We start from the raw sequence: 20,833 nt of genomic DNA on the forward strand, positions 1-20,833 counted from the left end.
TGTGAGTTTTCCCATTGGGCCCCTCAACTCATAGGACAATCTTTAAGAAATAGCACAAATGTGCTCTTTGTCTGTTCTTGTTTCTTGTTTCCCTTCCTCGATCGTGTTATTCAGAATTTTGGATACTAATGTGGCCCATCCTGGATCATGAGGTCAAATCTATACAGAGAGGAAGAAGACAGAAAGAACCTTGTCTCTGCACCAACCATGATGCACCATATTACCTCTGGATTTCTGATAATGGATTTTGACTTGGGAGGAGTAAGTTTCTATGCTTTTTAAACTATTATTGTGTTGGTTGTTGATAACAGCTGAACCTAATCCTAACTAATACATACCACTTATGATAAGTAGTATGTATTACCCAGGAAGCAAACTGAAATGGACATTGGCATGAGGAAATATATTAGGGGATGCCCTTGGAATCCATAATTGTGGAAGGGAAGGAGGCAGAATTGGGCAGGGGGTGAAGAGGAGCTGTGGTATACTCACAGCAAAGTCCCCAGCTGACCACACAAAGAGTTCTGATGCTCGCATGCCCATTGAGCATTGTCCTGAGTAGGGGAGAGTCAGCCCAGCCCTTATGTCCACATGTTGACCAGTCATTCTGTGTGGGCTGCCTCCAGGGAAGGGAAATAAGCATCATGAGACCAAAGCCTTTAGCCAAAAACATAAATCTCAAACTATGGGGCAATCATTTTACAGGAACAGAAGAAATAATTTCATAAAAACTATCAACTTCTTCAAGGCCAGGCTGCAATTGTGAGCCCTTGCCACATCCACAAACCCTGAGAAGTGGCCAGCTGTCTTGACAAGGAGCAGAGAGTCAGGAGGGCTAGTGAGAGCTCCGGGAATCCTGCACCATCTCATCTTCCAGATCTGCAACACCCTACAGTGCAGCTGGGTGATTTATCTATATCTGCTAGTTCCTGATATGGAGCACTGGTTACTATTTTTTTCTTTAGCTTGATATTCTTTCTTCCTGTAGTGGATATTCCTCATTAGTGGCCACACAACAACACCAAATATTCTCTCTCATTTTAGTAATTTTTTACATTATGCATATCAACTTTTCAATGTAGAAACCAGAAAACTTACATACATTCCCTTAAAGCTAGGGTGCAAATATGTGACCTCTGTTCTACTAGTCATATGCATCCACATGAGACTCAGATTTCTCCAAAGGCAGGGTGAAGAGATGTTGAGATAGCCACAGACAGCAGGACTGATCTGGCACAGGCAGAGACAGGACTTCTGGTACTCTCTCCCAAGCATCATAGGTGCTAAATGGCAATGGCAGTGACAAACCCAGAACACCCCACCCCCACCCCATGCTCCACGAATAGTGTATCTGGGTACTGTCTCTGGCTATATGGCCTCAAAGTCTGGCCTCTGATCCTCCAAGAGAGTCTGTGAGCTACCAGTTATCCTTTAACAAATCCCCCCCACCCTACCTTTTTCTTTTTTGCTTAAGCTAGCTAGAGAGGATTCTTTTGTTGACAGCTAACAATATACCCCTGAAAGGCAAATGTAGTCAGCAAAGGCACACATCAGCCAACTACCACCTTACATGTATTAATGTACTTTGGAATTTTCACTTGTTAATATCCTGACTTCAGGTCGGGCATGGTGGCTCAAGCCTGTAATCCTAGCACTCTGGGAGGCCAAGGCAGGTGGATCGTTTGAGCTCAGGAGTTTGAGACGAGCCTGAGCAAGAGCGAGACCCTGTCTCTACTGAAAAAAATAGAAAGAAATTAGCTGGATAATTAAAAATACAGAAAAAATTAGCCGGGCATGGTGGCATATACCTTTAGTTCCAGCTACTCGGGAGGCTGAGGCAGAAGGATCGTTTGAGCTCAGGAGTTTGAGACCAGCCTGAGCAAGAGTGAGACCCCATCAAGAAGGAAAGAAAGAAAGAAAGAGAGAAAGAGAGAGAGGAAGGAAGGAAGGAAGGAAGGAAGGAAGGAAGGAAGGAAGGAAGGAAGGAAGGAAGGAAGGAAGGAAGGAAGGAAGGAAGGAATTAGATGGACAAAAAAAAATACATATATATAAAATATTCTGACTTCTACTCTAAATCTCTAGCCTTAAATTTGCAACATGTCTTATGTTCCCTTTCTCATTTCCATAGGGAAATAAAGAGTATTAACTGAATGTCATAATTTAATGGCCCACATCATGATGAAGGTGTTATTTTAGGGTACTGACAGAATATGTGTCAGCTTCAAAACAAAGCTTTGTAATAGTATGAGATAGCTTTGTTCTCTATTCCTTTTTGTTTCTGATCAATTTTGTTTTTAAGGCAAACTGCTCAGAGAACAAAGACAAGGCACATTACAACATCAACACTTCAGCAATGGATCTAGCATATACAATCTTTTTTTTTTTTTTTTTTTTTTTGAGACAGAGTCTTGCTTTGCTGCCCAGGCTAGAGTGAGTGCCGTGGCATCAACCTAGCTCACAGCAACCTCAAACTCCTGGGCTCAAGCAATCCTGCCTTAGCCTCCTGAGTAGCTGGGACTATAGGCATACGCCACCATGCCTGGTTAATTTTTTTATGTATGTTAGTTAGCCAATTAATTTCTTTCTATTTATAGTAGAGACAGGGTCTCGCTCTTGCTCAGGCTGGTTTCGAACTCTTGACCTCAAGCAATCTGCCTGTCTCGGCCTCCCAGAGTACTAGGATTATAGGCGTGAGCCACCGCGCCCGGCCTAAAATCTTTTTTTTTTGAGACAGAGTCTCGCTTTGTTGTCCAGGCTAGAGTGACAGCCTAAAATCTTGACCACTAGAAATATCATTTATGGTTACAACCAGATATCAAAGACTTGCCCACCCCTCCCCTACATGGATATTTCCCTGAACTCTTTCTAAACTTCACAATAGTGGCAATCACTTCTAGCCAGACACCCAACCTGCAGGGAGACTCATCACTGTCCGCAAGAGTGGGCAATATGTGGGGACTGACCTGCTGGGAATATTTTCTGAAGTTTTCTCTTTTTCAGAACTGCTTTAGAAGTGATAATGTGAACACTCTCCAATGATATATGCTTTTGCTGCTGTGATTATAGAAGCACAAAGAACTGTAGCACTTAGATACATCCAGGAGCCACACTCATACTCTTTGTGAATGCTATGTGGGAGCCCAGCCACGGAGAAAAATATCAGGAACTCAGAAATTTGAAGGGATTTGAGAGGGCCAGGTTAATATATTTTTAGTTTTACTTCTGATAAGCTTAGATCAGAAGTTCTATATTTTCATAGTCTTTAGATAATAATTCCTTAAAAGACTTTCAATGCAGAATTCTAATAGGGGAATCCACCTTTATTATCTGTGGTATAATGAATTAATGGTCCCAATTTTTCATCTTTCCTTGTATCCATGCCCTTTGCTACCTAACTTTGCAGTTTCTTCCTTGAAAGTAGGGTTCGTCAACCTCAGAACTACTGATAACTGGGTGTGCTGGATAATTCCTTGCTGTAAGGAGCTGTCCTGTGCATTGTAGGATGTTTAGGGGCATCCCTGGCTTCTACCTAGTAGATATCAGTGTCATTTCTAATCACCCACAGTTGTGACAACCAAAAATGCCTCCAGACATTGCCAATATCCTCCACTGGGGGGCAGAATCTCCACTAGTTGAGAACTGCTCTGAAGGTGGACGATTCTCCCAGTGACTTTGGGCTCAACCAATGTGACTTTTTTTGGTCAAAGAAGGGCTTGAAATATGTTTGCAGAGTGAAGTTTACTCTCTTGTGCCTCTTACATCACTGTGAGAAGAATGCTTCCAGGGTAGCTGCTCCCTCCTGGGCACTAAAATAAAACACCAGGAGCACAGCACAGCATCACCCCAGCTGATCCAAAGAAGCACAAAGTAGAGCTGTCCCAGCTACCATAGCCTGAAGTACCATCTAACCTCAGACATGTGAGAAATAGATACATGTCGTATGTCACTGAAATTTTGTGTTTGTTCATTATGCAGCAAAAGCTGACCAATATAGACCCCTTAGCCAAAGTATATCTACCTCCTGATTATATTAAATTGGATTTTCTAGTTGCTTGCTATGTCTTGGGGCAGTCATAGAGCCTCCCTCACTCCTTGTTTCCTTTCCCTGATTGTAGCTAACCCTCTGTCAAGGATAATTCTGCTTCATACCAAACTAATCCATCTAGCTGTCTTCTGAGAGCTACCTGTGATCACCTGCTTAATGTGAATTTAGGTGATAAAACTGGATTGTTTGGCTTTTTATTATAGTATTGAATTTTATAGTGATTCTTTATACATTCTGGATATAAATCCTTTGTCATATATATACATTGTGACTATTTTTCTCAATCTTTTAAAATTTTGCTTCTTTTTAAATTTTCTTAAGAGAATCTCCTGATGAGCAAAAGAATTTAATTTTGGTGAGTCTATCATTTTTTCTTTCAGAGTTAGTGCTGTTTTTGCTCTAAGAAATCTTTGCTTAGATTACCAAGATATTTTACTATGGTTTCTTCTTTATAGTTTTAGCTTTTATAGATTAGCTTCATAGTTTTCGCTTTTATATTAGGGCTCTGATCCCTCTTGAATTAATTTATGTGAATGGCGTGAGTTGTGGGTCAAAATTAATTTTCATTCATGTAGACACCCAGTTTTAGTAAATTTTAATGTAATGTTTTATGTCATTGAAAAAGGCAGTATATAAAATATGAACTTTAGGATCAGAGCCATTTTTAAAGGCATAGAAATAAAATTGGAATTATATGCAATCAGATGACTATGCCATTGGTAAAATTTGGGATTTTTTTCTTCTTCCTACTGTTCTTTTTTTTTTTTTGGCATATTATGGGGGTACAGATTTTAAGGTTTCAATAAATGCCCTTTCCCTCCCTCCCCCCACAAGTCTGAGTCTCCAGCATGACCATCTCACAGATGGTGCACATCTCACTCATTATGTATGTATATACCCGCCCCCCTCCCCCCTCCCACCTGCCCAATACCCTATTACTGCAGTACCTATGTGACCACTTAGGTGCTGTTCAGTTAATACCAATTTGCTGGTGAGTATATGTGGTGCTTGTTTTTCCATTCTTGGGAAATTTCACTTAATAGTATGGGTTCAAGCTCTAACCAGGAAAATATGAGATGTGCTATATCACCATTGTTTCTTAGAGCTGAATAGTACTCCATGGTATACATATACCACATTTTATTAATCCATTCTTGGATTGATGGGCACTTGGGCTGTTTCCACAGCCTTGCAATTATGAATTGTGCTGCTATAAACATTCGAGTGCAGGTGTCTTTTTTGTAGAGTGTCATTGGATCTTATGGGCAGATGCCCAGCAATGGGATTGCTGGATCAAATGGTAGATTCACTTGTATCGCTTTAAGGTATCTCCATATTGCTTTCCACAGAGGTTGAAGTAGTTTGAAGTCCCACCAGCAGTGTAGGAGTATAGAATTTTTTAATTTCCATCTTGATTTAATTTCCATTCTTCATTTATGAAGTAATCATTTAGTAGGAGGTTGTTTAATTTCCACGTTTTTGTGTAGAAATGTGAGTTTCTGTTAGGGTTGATTTCTACTTTTATTCCACTGAGATCTGAGAAGGTACATGGTATGATTTCTATTTTTTTAAATTTCTTGAGATTTACTTTGTGTAAATCTCTAGGATATGGTCAATCTTAGAGAATGTCCCATGAGCTGATGAGAAGAACGTATATTCAATGGATTTTGGGTAGAATGTCCTGTAGATGTCAGTCAGACCCAGCTGTTCCAGGGTTTTGTTTAAGTCCATTATTTCTTTATTAATTTTCTGTTTGGAGGATCTGTCTTGTGCCGTCAGTAGGGTGTTGAAATCTCCGGTGATTATGGAGTTGCTATTAATCCTTTTGCTTAGATCCAGTAAGGTTTGCTTTATGAAACTGGGTGCACCTAAGTTGGGTGCATATATATTTAAAATTGTTATCTCTTCTTGTTGAAGTGTGCCCTTCACCATTATATAATGACTCTCTTTGTCTTTCACTACTTTTGTTGGTTTAAAAACTAAATCGTCTGAAATTAGAACTGCCACGCCAGCCTTCTTTTGGTTTCCACTTGCCTGGAATACTGATCTCCACCCTTTTACTTTTAGTCTATATGCATCCTTGCAGGTTAGATGTGTTTCCTGAAGACAGCATATACTTGGCCTGTATTTTCTTATCCATTCAGCCAGCTTATGTCTCTTGAGTGGAGAGTTTAAGCCATTCACATTTATTGAGAGAACTGATAGGTAAGGTAGATTACTGTTCATTCTGTTGGGTTGGATGTTGTTGCTTTGATTTCTCTCTTGGGCCATTGTATTATCTGGCCTTTAATCTTTGGGTTTTGGTTGTTTTTATATTCGTGAGTTTTTATTATGGTGTTCCGTGCGTAACACTGTTTTGAGTACTTCTTGTAGAGCTGGTCTTGTCTTGATGAATTCTCTGAGACTTTGCTTGTCTGAGAATGTCTTTATTTCTCCTTCATATATGAAGCTTAGTTTTGCAGGGAAGAAGATTCTAGGCTGGGCATTGTTTTGTTTCAGAAGAGTGAGAATGGGGCCCCAGTCTCTCCTTGTTTGTAAAGTCTCATTAGAGAAGTCTGGTGTTATTCGAATTGGCTTTCCCTTGTATGTCACTTGCTTCTTTTGTCTTACAGCTCTTAGAAGGGCCTCTTTAGTTGATATTTTGGTCAGTCTGATGACTGCATGTCGTGACGTCTTCCTGTTTGCATTGAATCTCCCAGGGATCCTCTGAGCTTCTTGAACTTGTATATCGAGATTTTGAGCAAGGCCTGGGAAATTTTCCTCTATTATATCTTCAAACAGCTTGTCCAACCCTTGGGTGTTGTCTTCTTCCCCTTCTGGTAACCCTATGACCCTCACATTAGGTTTCTTCACATAATCCCACATCTCTTGTAGGCTTTGCTCTTTTCTCTTGTTTCTCTGCTCTATCTCTGTGATGGTTTTATTTAGTTGGAGGGTGTTATCTTCAAGCTCTGAGATTCTTTCTTCTGTTTGATCTACCCTGGTCTTGAGACTTTCCACTGTATTTTGTAGTTCCCTGAATTGATTCTTCATTTCCAGGAGTTTGGTTAAACTTTTCTTCATTGTGTCCATTTCTTTTTCCAGATCCTGGAGGCTTTTTGTGGTTTCTTTGTGTTGGTTATTGAGTTGTTGTTTCAGCTCGGTGAGTGTTCTTATGATCCACATACGGAATTCCTCTTCTGTCATTTTGGTTGCCTGATTTGGGTTGGTGTCCATTTCTAGGGGGCTGGTGCTCCTCTTTGGGGGTGTGTTTTCCATTTGGTTCTTCATATTTCCTGAGTTCCTTCGCTGATTTCTTCCCATGTCGATCCGTTGTTGTTTCTTTCCTTTAGGTTTTTGTTTGGATATTCACACGCCTTGTTTAGTTTCTGAGCTGTTAGGTGGTGTCTGTGGGTGAGATTCGACCACTCCCTGTATAATGAGTCAGTGGGTGCCGTGATAAGGCTGTGCAGGATGCCGTCCCTGTCAGTAGGTGGCGCTTCCTTAGAGGAACAGGCTATGCTGTTGTTTTTGTGTCCTGTTATCAGCTCTTGTTCTGGGCAGAGCTGGGTTGGGTAAGCCTGCCCTCAGGCACCACCAATGCAATTAGCAGGGGTCAAAGTTCTGTTCTCTGCTTCCAGGAAAAGCTGTCAGGGCAGGGCTGGAATGGTCCTGCTCAGCCAGAAAGTCTGTTTGTGGGGGTGGGGCTGTCTGAGACCCGCAGTCTGGAGCGGGCCTCGCTTCTTTCCACCCTCCCCAACTCCACAGCTACTCCTGGGCCTCTGCCAGCAGTCCAGACCACACATCACCAGGCCTCCCCAGATTGTGATGCCTGCGGGGAGGTTCCCTGTGCAGAAACGCTGCCTGGGCTGGGTGCACGGCCTCCCTTTGGTGGGAGGGTTGCCCTCTAGGACGCTGATCTGCCCCTGGAGGCACACACACCTCCGCAGGCTGTTCATAAATATCCCTTCTATGCCCTGGGCAATGCTAGACCTTGGTGCACGGGATCTGGTCTGCAGGTGCGACCTCTGGGTCCCAGAGTTCAAACTGTATCCCCACCAGGGAGAGGAGTTCCGGTCCCAATTCACTCACAGGGAGCCCAAGCTGTGTCTGTGTCTCTCAGCCTCTGAATCAGCACCATTCTCCTGGGAACACCGTGCCAGCAGCACCTGGGAGGGCTGGCGGGTAGGGAGCTCACAGTCTGAGTTCCCCTTAGTCAGATGTAGGGTCCCAAAAGGGAACCACCAGCCTCCGGCTGCTGGCTGTATTGTCTCTCTGGGTAGCCGCAGGTAGGGTCGGTGGAGGGGAGAAGGAGGCAATATGGTGCCTGCCACGCAGCTCGGGTCTGTGCACACGGAGGTGCCCCGAGGGATTTGGGAGTCTGGTGCCGTGTCCGCTACAGGCTCACCGCTAGCTGGCGGCAGCTGTCTCTGGGCTGGTGTCCGCAGGTCTCTCCACCCGCTGGGGAGCCCACCAGCAGTCCCAAATGCAGGGGAGGGGAAAGGTGATTTATCTACCTACCCTTCCCGCTGGTCTCCGGGCTGCGGTCTCAGCTTCCAGTTCTGCTCCGAAGCCTCCTCCCGTGGAGTCTCCCGGGGTCTCAGGTACCCCTCCTTCCAGCCCTCGTCTGCTGTATGCTTGCCTTCTTGCTTCTTTTTTCTAATTTCTGCTAGAATCTGTCTTTTCTGCAGAGACACTCTTTCTGGCGGTGTTTCTTGTCCGCCATCTTGATCCTCCTTTTTCCTACTGTTCTTTATCTTCCGAATTTTCTATAATACGCTTGCATTTTATTTATTTATTTATGAGACAGAGACTTGTTCTGTTGCCTGGGCTACAGTGCTGTGGTATCAGCCTAGCTCACCATAACCCCAAACTCCTGAGCTCAAGTGATCCTCCTGCCTCAGCCTCTTGAGGAGCTGGGACTACAGATGCACACCATGATGCTGGGCTAATTTTTTCTATTTATAGTAGAGACAGGCTCTTGCTCTTGCTCAGGCTGATCTCAAACTTCTGACCTCAAGTGATCCTCTCGTCTCAGCCTCCCAGAGTGCTAGTATTACAGGTGTGAGCCACCTCGCCCAGCCCACTTGCATTATTTTCATCATTTGGAGAAAATCTCTATTTTAGAAAGGTTTTCTACCTCCCTGTACTTAGCCAAAAGTCAAAGTACTGGGCTTTTTACTGTATAGCAACTAGTCAGATCGCTGGATACTCCAAACTCAACTGCAGATGCTCTGGAAATTTTAAGAACCTCTAAAACCATCCCCCACAGACTGGGGTTAGGATTAAAATAGTCCTTGGGCCTTTGTTCTTCCTATAATGTTCCTGAGAAGTGTTTGGTAGGTTCAATCACAGATCAAATATTCAAAATCTGAGGTAGCAAAGAAAAAGGAGGAAATTCATTCCAGAACAGATATGTTAACTGAAATTTGAATGCATACCAAGAAACAGTATTGTAATTTGATACTACAGCCTTATTTGTTTTGCATTCCTAAAGCTTTGAAGGCTTGAAATACATTATGAAAAATCTTTGTTTTCATAAATACTTAGACTGCCAAAGTGCATACCTTCTGTGTTTAGTTTGAACTATGGACAGAGGAAATATTTTTTAGAATTCTGTAACTAAGACTGTCTCTCTGTATCTTCTCCATGGAAGTATGTAATCCTTGACATTTTCATGGTGTACTAGCTGTTCCTGCCACTCTGCCTGTACATTATTCTTCTTTCAACCAGAACTTATTTACTCCGAAATAGCTAACCCTTATCTTAATATTCTGTCTCTACTGTGCACTCATTCTACCCAGACCTTCACCCCTTCCTCTTTTCCTAGACTGCATGGTTCATTATTTCTAGTAGATTTCGTCTATTACCATGACTTCCTGTCCCCCTACAGTTTCCTCCTTGACGATGTTAGCTTCCGGAAAACCTTACGCTACACGGCCATGTAATATTGCCACCTGTCATATTACAGACAGAAAATAAATGGGGTTGGAAGTGAGATGGGGAGAAGAATTAGTAAATAAAAGTAACATTGCTGCAGTCTGATTACCCAGGACAGCTTGGTTCCAGAAAGCATCAAATTTCAGAAGGCTCTAATCTGAACAATGACAACAAAGAAATGCCTTTAAAAATGCAAGTCAGTAAAATAGGATATTATTTAAAGGCAGGTCACATAGGGAAAAAATGTGAAAGACTTTGCAATGTCTGAGTGTTTTCAATGGAAAATTAAGTCTTGTTTAGCACATATTTTCCTGGTTATCTGATTCTATGACATTTGTGCCTTTTGTTGTCTTTAAACTATTTTATAAGTATAAATTTTGACATTGATAGCAATGTAAATGATTGTTGTTCATGATGTGCAGATGAATGATCTACTGGAAGGACTAATGATTTCACTATCCCCATCTTCTGTGGAATAAGCCTGTTATTCATATGTGCTACATTTGTCAGTCGGTTTCAGTATTCCTTATTGTCTATATATTTTGTTTCTATGGCTCTTTGAAAACCAGTTGTAACAACTCACTATGGTTCCTTGGTTAAGAGTTAAGTAAACCTTTTGACACATGCTCATTGCATATTTGTATGAGAGCCATGATTCTACCTTTAAAAAATATCCTAGGACAACTGCTTAAGGACAAGAGTTGAAAAATAAATTCAGGAATATTTGAATTTTCCTAATAATAGGGTCTTTCTTCTCAAATGGACTTAGCCAAAATGACAGCAAAATACAGGTCCCAGTTTGAATCTGGGAACTCCATTCCCACTTGAATTGGTGGCTAGAACCTTGGGTTAATGGAGAAATACCAGGTCCTCAAGAACCTAGACTTTGGGGAACCATGTGGGATAGCTGGCCTCCCCATAGAGGCATTCAGGAGGTCCACCACCTGCTGGCATTCCCCAAAACTTCTGCCCTCATATGAGGAGCAGCCACAATAATTTCTAAACCCTGCCATTCTGCAGGTGAGATTATATCTCTTGGGTCTGGCTAGCTGCTGCTCTTTCTAGTACAAAGTGGTGCAGCCTCCAGAGAACTGGAAGAAAGCCTGGGACCGAGTTGAGTCAGTGCAGGAATTCACTTACCTTTCTGAGGTCTAACCCTGGATAATAGCACTATTCTGTTCCTTTTTTCGTGGTCTTATGTTTCAGAGTTCAGAACATTCCTAAAAGAAATTTCAGAATGAGGCAGACTGAAATAAGGAAATCTACTCTTTATAGTCTACCATGCTGGCCTCATATAATTGACTTCTTGGCCAATTTTCATTTCTCTCTACTCCCCTCTTCCATGTTCTCCTCACTTTTTCAGCTGATAGACTCATCAGGCACAAGCCCCTTACATACACTTTCCTATGTTCATGCTTTCACTTTTCTTCTCCTTACACTTGGTCAGGCTGAACAATTCCATTAAGCCACCAAAAACCTCAACAATCACACTGGGAACTTCCTAATAGGGGGGCATTCACCTCACTGAAATTCAAAGACTGAGACCTAAACTACTCTCTTTTATCCATGCTTCACTCCCACAGCTTTCTGCTTTCTGATTCTTCTGGCTAGTGACTTGACTGCCATGTTGCCTTGCACTTTGGGCTGATGGTGGATATTATCTATTTCCAGTTTATTTAGTTTTTCTTCACAATTTGTATTTCCTGACTTGCCTATATTTCCTTCAAACTGACTTGAATAAACACCCTCCTGATTTATCTTAGTCCTAAAATCACTCCCCTTTATAGTCCTGCATCCAATAGTAAAGCTCCCTACCAGCTCACCCAGGGCTTCATCAGAAAGTGGTCATTTCTTTTCCAACTCAGAAGAGCTATCTAATCTAGTGTGCTTTGTATAGTAGGTACCTGATAATGTGAATGACAATGATGTTGATACCTCCTTAGGACAAAATATGGCTGCTAGAAGTTTCCAAATAAAAGGGTAGTGGCTCAGATTTTCTGTTACTTTCCACAGACATATTCCTTTTTTTTTTTAAGAGACCTAGAACCAGGTTTCAGGCCACATTCTGTTTCAAGAATTTTATCTCTAATGGTTCTTCTCTTAAAATCATAACCTCCCTTTTTTTTCTTTTTTTGAGACACAGTCTCACTCTGTTACCTGGGCTAGAGTGCCAGGGCATCAGCCTAGCTCACAGCAACCTCAAAGTCCTGGGCTCAAGAGATCCTCCTGCCTCAGCCTCCTGAGTAGCTGGGATATATGCACCACCACGGCCGCCTAATTTTTTATTTCTATTTTTACTTGCCCAGCTATTTTTTTTTTTTCTATTTTTAGTAGAGACGGGGTGTCGCTCTTGCTCAGGCTGGTCTTGAACTCTTGAACTCAACCAATCCTCCCAACTTGACCTCCCAGAGTGCTAGGCTTACAGGCATGAGCCATCACGCCTGGCCCAGAACCTCCCTCCTGCCATATACATTCACCAATCAGGACGATGGTTTCCCAGCAGTCCTGGTTATGATAAAATTCACTCTAAATCTACCCTTTTCCCATAAATGCTGCATTTCTTCTCAATTTTGCCTGTATCACATGACTCCTCAACTTATAACACTGAGTCATGTATTATTTCTTGATTTTTTTTCTTCTCAGAAATATTAATCATCTTTAAGAGTCTCCCTTCCAGGCTCTCCATCATATACATAGTTACCCAGACCTGAAACCTTTGTTGTCATCTTCAAATCTTCCTTCTCTGACACCTTCACCCCTCAACCTAATCAGTCCCAATTCACCCCCTCCTTTCTGCTAAGACTAAGACCATTTGAGTTCAGATACTCATTACTGCTTCCTGGTGTTAATGTAGTGTCTTCATATCTGGCTTTCCACTCCCTCCCTCAAGGGGAAGATAGCTTCCTAAACGTTACCTCTGGCCCTTCCTTGCTCTTAGCAATCCCTATTGCCTCCAGAGACATTTTTCAAAGGCTGTGCCAAGGAACACTTACCTCAAGGGTTGTTAACAATTCTTATTCGCAAAAACAATTTATAGGATCTAATAACTTTGGGGAATATTGAATGAAATAAAGATGATAAGGTTTCTTCATTGAGACTTCCAGAGCTGTTACATGATATTTATTATGAATTGCTAGGAGGGGAATTAATGCTCCAAGCTGTCATTCAAATATTATCTCACCGTGTATTCTGAACAGGGAAATGCTATTCAAGTTTCAGCCTCAGTGAGGACCATCAGAAAAGCGCACTTTGAAAGCTTAGTTTTTGGAATTTAAGATACAAGTAGTATGATATTCAATTACAAAGTCTTTCTATTCCAAAATTTCATTAGAACAGGAAATAAGCAAATGAGCTCTGTGGATAGGATTTCTTAGCAGCCCAGAGGAAATTCAGAAGGAGCCACTGGACTAATAAAACAGTTTCAAATGTCTGAGCCTCCAGGCTCTGAGAGAGAGAAGATGAATCTCAAATGTATTTATGGCATTCCGATTGTCAAATTCAATGGCCACTTTTCAGTCCTTGTCTTACTTAATGTCCCTGTGGACACTTGGCACAAGTCTCCCTGTCTTGGGACTCTCTCCTCTTTGTTGACTTTGTGACCCCATCCTTCTAGTTTTCCTTCCTCTTTAGTGACAGCTCTTTCTCAACTCCCTTTCTGCACTCCTCCTATTCTTCTTTATTACACAATAATGACCCTAAGGAATCCTTCTCGGTTGGGCTCTTCTTTTCACTCTGTCCTCTCCCTTCAGCTGTACACCATGTGTGGCCAACTCAGCTGCCGCCCAAATAGCTCTGCAGAGGCCCCACATCCACTATGAACTCATTGTGTATAAAACTGAACTCACTGTTCACCACCACCCACATTCTAAAAATTCCAAACCAGAACGAGCCCTTGTCTCCTCCACTTTAATAAATGATAGCACCAAGTCCCTAATTGGCAAAAGACTTTAAACTCCTTCTTCTGTTTTAGCCCCTTCTTTAAGTAGTACATGAAAGAAGATGTGAGGAAGTAAGACTGTTCTTTGAGAGTTAAAATGCAAATTAATCAATAGAAAACTTAACAAATGATTAATGAGAACGTATTGTGATTAAGTACTCTATTATAGATACTGAGGATATGTCAGGTAAACAAGACAGACATAGTTCTTACATTCATGGAGCTGCCAGTCTCACAGGAAAGACAGATGTTAAATAGATATACTTAGAACATACTCACAGAGCAGATGGCTGGGAATATATAAGCAGTGGTACCTAACCTGGTGTAGGGATTGAGAAAGGCTCCACTGAAGACTTAGTATTTAGAATGGAATTCTGAAAGCAAAAGCTGGGGGAAAAAATATTGTCAGCAGAGGGATAAATATTGTGAAGGTTTATAAGCAAGAGAGGAAATGGCATATTTTAGGGACCAAAAGATGTCCAATATTGGGGTGAGTAAATAATGAGAAAGACATTGGTGAGAGATGATGGCTGGTGAGGAAGGCGGGAGGAAGATTGCTTAGGGCCTTACTAACACTGCTAAGTTGATTATTTATGTATTTCTAAATGTATTTGATTTTTACTTATTATGTTTATTGAGTATATTAGTCAGGGTTCTCCAGAGAAACAGAACCTGATAGGAGATATAGTCATGTGTCACTTATCTACCGGGATACATTCTGAGAAATGTGTCATTAGATAATTTTGTAGTGTGAACATCACAGAGTAGACTTACACAAACCTAGATGGTGTAGCCTACTACACACCTAGCCTATATGGTATAGCCTATTGCTCCTAGACTACACAGCTATACAGCATATTACTGTACTGAATGCTGTAGGCAATTATAATACACTGGTATTTGTGTATCTAAACATAGAAAAAGTACAATAAAAATATGATATAAAAGATAAAAAGTGCTACACCTATATGGGCACTTATCATGAATGGAACTTACAGGACTGGAAGTTGCTCTCGGTGAGTCAGTGAGTGAGTGGTGAGTGAATGTGAAGGCCTAAGACAGTACTACACTACTTAGACTTTATAAACACTGTACATTTAGTCTACACTAAATTTGTTAAAAAATATTTTTCTCCCTTCAATAATAAATTAACCTTAGCTTACTGTAACTTTTTTACTTTATAGACTTTTAAATTTTTAAAACTTTTTGTCTCTTTTATAATAACACTTAGCTTAAAACACAAACACACTGTACAGCTGCATAAAAATATTTTATTTCTTTATATCCCCATTATATAAGCTTTTTTCAATATTTTATTATTAATAGCTTAAGCTTTTTATTTGCCTTTTGTATAGAGTCTTTTTAAAATTATTTATGGTTTTTGAGACAGGCTCTTTCTCTGTTACCCAGGCTGGTGCACAGTGGTGTGATCATTGCTTATGTACAATAACCTTAAACTCCTGGGCTCAACCTGCCAAGTAGTTAGGGCTACAGGCATGCACCACCATACCAGGCTAATTATTCTATTTTTTTTGTAGAGATCGGTTCTTGCTATGTTGCCTGAACTTCTGGCTTTAAGTGATCCTGCTGCCTGGGTCTCCTTAAAGTGCTGGGATTACAAACAGAAGCTATTGTGCCTGGCCTGAAAAGAGTCTTTTACAAGAGGCAATACAAATACTGAAAAATTTTAAGAAGCTTCTGCACATCAGTAGACATCCCTAGGTTTGCCTAATTCAGGGGCCCTCATTTTTAAGGCACTTCTTAACGTGCAATGTTGTTCATTTGGAACATTCCACTGCAATTTTAAATCATCTTTAATAAGAGTTCGTCGTTTTTGTAAGTATAAAGGCCTAATACTTACACAGTTGATGCTTGAACAACATGAGTTTGAACTGTGTGGGTCGTCCTCTTACATGCAAACGTTTTTCAAGCAAAAGCAGATCAAATATACACTATTCTTGGGATGCAAAAATCCATGTTTACAGAGGGCCAAGTTTTTGTATATGTGGGTCCTGCAGGGCTTAAGTATGCACAGCTTTTGTTATGCATCGGGGTCCTGGAAGCAATCACCTGTATATACCAAGTGTTGACTGCACATGTAATGGTAGGGGCCAGCATAGCTGGAAATTGGAGTACTCAGTTTTTCGGAAGTTAAGGATCCCATTTTTACATTCAATGTTGCCTTTGGCTTCCCTTGATCAATTTGTCAATGATTTTTCCCTACCTAAGCATGCAAGACAAAGAAACAAAGGTGACAGAATACAAAAAAAACCCTGTGAATTTTCAAAAGCTGGTGTTCACTCCTCAGTATTCCATTTACTGCCAGTTTCTGTCTGACCCTGTCAGACAGAGGCCTTTAACTGGATGGTTCATTCTAGTTAATTCTCAGATCCAATCCAGTCCTGGACTCAGTACAGCTTCTGTCATGACTTTTTCTTTTTAATTTTTTTTTTTTTTTTGAGACAGAGTCTTGCTCTGTCACCCAGGCTGGAGTGCAGTGGCACAATCTAGCTCACTGCAACCTCCCAGGGCTCAAGAGAACCTCCTACCTTGGCCTCCCAGAGTTCTGGTATTATAGGCGTTAGCCACTATTCCCTGTCTGTCATGACTTCTGAACCCAGTTCACATAAAAAATTTCCTCAAACCAACTTGGAGAGCTAGCTCATAACACAAATTGTGGAGTTTCAGAATCTAAGAGAGAACTTGCCCATACAGTTGTGTGCACCCACCACTCACATGGTCATGCAATGCTCCTGGGGGTTGATGGAAGGTCTCCTTTGAATCCTACTTCAGACACCATGTGTTAAAAGAAAAACGTTATGCAAGATAACTTGAATCGTTTAGTTGAGCAAAGAACAATCCACAAGTCGAGCAGCTCCCAGAACCAGAATGGGTTGAGAGCTACTCCAATTTTTTCTATTTTTAAATATATACATTTTTTACGTTTTAAACTTTCCTGTTAAAAACTAAGACACAAACACACACATTAGCCTAGGCCCACACAGGGTGAGGATCATCAATATCACTGTCTTCCACCTCCACATCCTGTCCCACTGGAAGGTCTTCAGGAGCAATAACATGCATGGAGCTGTCATCTCCTATAATAACAATGCCCTCTTCTGGAATATCTCCTGAAAGACCTGAGGCAGTTTTTCAGTTACGAATAACTTTTTTTATAAATAGGAGTATACTCTAAAATAATGGTAATAGTATAGTAAATACATAAACCAGTAACATAGTCATTTATTATCATTATCAAGTATTATGTACTGGACATAATTGTATGTGCTGTACATACAACTGGCAGTACGGCAGGTTTGTTAACATCAACAGCACCACAAACATGTGACTAATGTGTTGCACTACAATATAATGACAGCTATGATGCCACTAGGCGATAGGAATTTTTCAGCTCTACTAGCACCTTCCAGCAGCCTCTGGCCCAATCAAGTTGACACATAAAATTAACCATCACATTGAGGAATAATTCACAAGCAACAAACTAAGTCCACTTAAAGAGTACCATTCTATAAGTTTTAACAGTTCAGCACATCTTAAATCCATGCCTAAATCAACTCCCAAAAGTTTTTTCATGCTTTTTTGAAGTCCATCCCTCCATTTGTCCCTGGCCCAGGCAAATAATGATCTGCTTTCTGTCAATATAAGTTGTTTTTACTTTTTAAAATTTCATATAAATGGAATCATATAGTAACTACTCTCTTGTGTCTGGCTCCTTTCACTCAATATAATGATTTTGAGATTCATCCAAGTTGCATGGCTTAGTAGTTTGTTCTGTTATTGCTGAGCAGTATTTTATTGTATGGATATACCATGTTTTTTTTTTTTATCCATTCACTTGTTAATAACATTTGTATTGTTTTTAGTTCTGGGCTATTATGGATAAAATCACTTTGAATATTTCTGTACAAGTTTTTGTGTGAATATATGTTAACATTTCTCTCAAATAAATACCAAGAAATGGAATAGCTGAGTCATGTGGTAGGTATATCTTGAACTTTTTAATATACTGCCACAGTTTTTCATAGTAATTGTCCCTCTTGCATTTGATGACCTGTATATGAGAATTCCAATTGCTCCATATTTTCACCAGCACCTGTTATTTTCAGATGTCTTAATTTTGGCCATTCTAATGGATGTGTAGTGTTATCTTATTGGGATTTAATTTTTATAATTAATAATTTTGAACATCTTTTAATCTGTTTATTGGTACAGGGCCATTTTTATATCTTCTTTTGTTAAGTGTTAAAATATTTTGCCAATTTTTAAAACATTGTATTCTTATTGTTGAATTATGAGTTCTTTATATATTTTAGATATAAGTACTTTGTCAGATATATAGGTAATATACATATACTCCCTTTCTGTGGGTTGCCTTTTCTTAATGATAACTTTTGGTGAAGTCCATGTATCATTTTTTTTTCTTTTATTGTTTATGCTTTTTGTGTCCTATCTAAGAAATATTTACCTACCCCAAAGATTGCAAAGACTTTCTCCTATATTTTATTCTAGGAGTTTTATAGCTACCGTGTTCCCCAAAAATAAGACCTACCCATAAAATAAGCCCTAGCAGGATTTCTAAGCATTTGTGCAATATAAGCCCTACCCCAAAAATAAGACCTAGTGATGGGCGTGGCTATGCAGTGTATTTGCGCAATCCACGCATTTCATCGTGGAGTGGTAAAGAAGATGAGCAGCCCTTCTCATCTTCCCCATGAGAGCTCTATTGCTCGACATGAGAAATTGGGGCCAATGGTTCTAAAGGAAATAGAGTCGCAAGAAATTCAAGATGGAATCGGGGTTTGGAGAGTTATGATGATGTTCCAGAAGAAGACAACTTAACTATATTTGAATGAATGTAGATTGTTGTACTGTACTTAAAAAAAATAACACATCCCTTGAAAATAAGCCCTAGGGTGTCTTCTTGAGTAAAAATAAATATAAGACAAGAAGACAGAAGAATGGCCAACAAACATATGAAGAAATGCTCAACATCTCTAATCATCAGGGAAATGCAAATCAAAACCACAATGAGATATCACTTAACCCCAGTGAGAATGGCCTTTATCAAAAAATCTCCAAACAATAAATGCTGGCGTGGTTGCGGAGAGAGAGGAACACTCCTACACTGCTGGTGGGACTGCAAACTAGTTCAACCTCTGTGGAAAGCAATATGGAGATACCTTAAAGCGATACAAGTGAATCTACCATTTGATCCAGCAATCCCATTGCTGGGCATCTACCCAAATGATCCAGTGACACTCTACAAAAAAGACACCTGCACTCGAATGTTTATAGCAGCACAATTCATAATTGCAAGGCTGTGGAAACAGCCCAAGTGCCCATCAATCAAAGAATGGATTAATAAAATGTGGTATATGTACACCATGGAGTACTATTCAGCTCTAAGAAACAATGGTGATATAGCACACCTTATATTTTCCTGGTTAGAGCTGGAACCCATACTACTAAGTGAAGTATCCCAAGAATGGAAAAACAAGCACCAGATATATTCTCCAGCAAACTGGTATTAACTGAGTAGCACCTAAGTGGACACATAGGTGCTACAGTAATAGGGTATTGGGCAGGTGGGAGGGGGGAGGGGGGCGGGTATATACATACATAGTGAGTGAGATGTGCACCATCTGGGGGATGGTCATGATGGAGACTCAGACTTTTGGGGGGAGGGGGGAAATGGGCATTTATTGAAACCTTAAAATCTGTACCCCCATAATATACCAAAATAAAAAAATAATTAAAAAAAATAAATAAATAAATAAATATAAGACCTTGTCTTATTTTGGGGGAAACACGGTACTTGTATTGTACAGCTTGTGGGGATAATTTGTCACCTCATTTTGTTGTAAATGCTGCCTAAGAGTTTTTGGCTTATTATCTAGTTGCTCTGTTTTTATGTAGAGATTCAGAGAGATTAAAAAATTATGCCACCACTATTGCTATATTTCCAGAATGACCCCTGTAAAACTGTTATTTTTCCTATAGTAATAATTGTCTTTGTTTTCATTTGCTTGGTGTATTGTACCTTTATTAATTAGTCCCATATTTTCACAGAGCTGCATATCTACTGTCAGCATGAGAAAACATATTGGATAGTTGGCTCCATTTTGCTTTTGCAATTGGTCCTTTATCTTCCTGACCCAATCTGTACCTGTTTCTCTCTAGGCTTTCTGCACAGCTCTTATTCTGGGACTTCCCTTCACTGTCAATCTGGAAAATCTCTACTTTTCTTCTGTAATAGATTCCATGATTCCTAGATCCCATGTCTTCTACTTTTGGGGTTTATTTTTGTGAGGAGACTGATGGTTGCCTATATACCTTATATTCGTTCTTCCCTATATCTAAGAAGAATCACAATTTATTTGTGTGTGGCAGTGTGTCCAGCCAAAATCCATATTTTTCAGCCCCCCTTGTATATGGCCATTTGACACAGTTCTGGTTGATGTAATATAAGCAGAAGTTTCTGGGTGAGTCTTCCCAAAAAAGTTCTTAAGAAGGTGGGAGTGGCAGTCTCAGTTGGCACGTATATCATGCCTTTTGCCCTTCCCTTTTTTCTTTCAAGGAAAGAAGATGTGAGTCTTCCCATGGAGAGAGAACAAAGAAGTCACTTGGACTGAATAATTTAGGTTCCTATAATTTGAGATGAATTAAAAAAATAAAATAAGGCCGGGCACGGTGGCTCACGCCTGTAATCCTAGCACTCTTGGAGGCCGAGGCGAGCGGAGTGCTCGAGGTCAGGAGTTCAAAACCAGCCTGAGCAAGAGCGAGACCCCGTCTCTACTATAAATAGAAAGAAATTAATTGGCCAACTAATATATATATATATATATATATATATATATATATATATATAAAATTAGCCGGGCATGGTGGTGCATGCCTGTAGTCCCAGCTAC

Source organism: Microcebus murinus, chromosome 12 (genome assembly GCF_040939455.1).
Source record: "Microcebus murinus isolate Inina chromosome 12, M.murinus_Inina_mat1.0, whole genome shotgun sequence".
NCBI lineage: Eukaryota > Metazoa > Chordata > Mammalia > Primates > Cheirogaleidae > Microcebus > Microcebus murinus.